Raw genomic sequence first — 785 nt, forward strand, 5'->3', positions numbered from 1 at the left:
GAAAGGGGATTTATATTTTGGCGAGTAATGTGGCTTATCTTTTTCCTGAAAAATAGTATAAAAATGACCTGTTAGCTCTGTTGCGCTTATCTTATTAAATCGTTTGGGTGTTGAATAATCCATCACAGCAGGGACCCCGATGTAGGATAATGACTTGAACCATAATCTCCCACAACACCAGAATGTCGAAGTTCTTGACATTTCCAACTTTCTACTGTTTACTTGCATACGTCCGTGCTCATAGTTTTAATTTAATCAGTACAATAAAGTTAGAATCATATCAGAAAGTTGTTCATATACCACAAAGCCATTTTAATTTGTATGCAGTTCGAGTTGCGTGACAAGACAATTTTGAAACAGTAATTAGTTTTAACAAACTCGGCGACTAAAAGTAATCAATATGGGATGTCAAAGGATAAAGAAAATGAAACTTCCCAATTAACTTGGTTAACACTTGTACACTTCCAAGAGACGTAGTTGTTCCTCACTTAATAAGCTTTGTTTAAAAGAGGAGTTGAGCAAGCAGAGAAATTAACTAATTTTTACTATCATTCGACAACAAGTAATCTCGGTTTTTAATTTCTAATGACATGCATATTATGAGGAAGTGAAGTGGTTTTTTTTAATTAAAAAGGATAATTTCATTAATTAGTTAATTATTTATAAGTAATTTTTAACGATACCTGATAATATTAGGGAATGTTATTCACTATAACTTGCCCCCCAGTGGCACAGCGGTACGTCTGCGGACTTACAACGCTAGAATCCGGGTTTCGATACCCGTG

Source organism: Limulus polyphemus, unplaced genomic scaffold, assembly GCF_000517525.1.
Source record: "Limulus polyphemus unplaced genomic scaffold, Limulus_polyphemus-2.1.2 Scaffold2771, whole genome shotgun sequence".
NCBI classification, from domain to species: domain Eukaryota; kingdom Metazoa; phylum Arthropoda; class Merostomata; order Xiphosura; family Limulidae; genus Limulus; species Limulus polyphemus.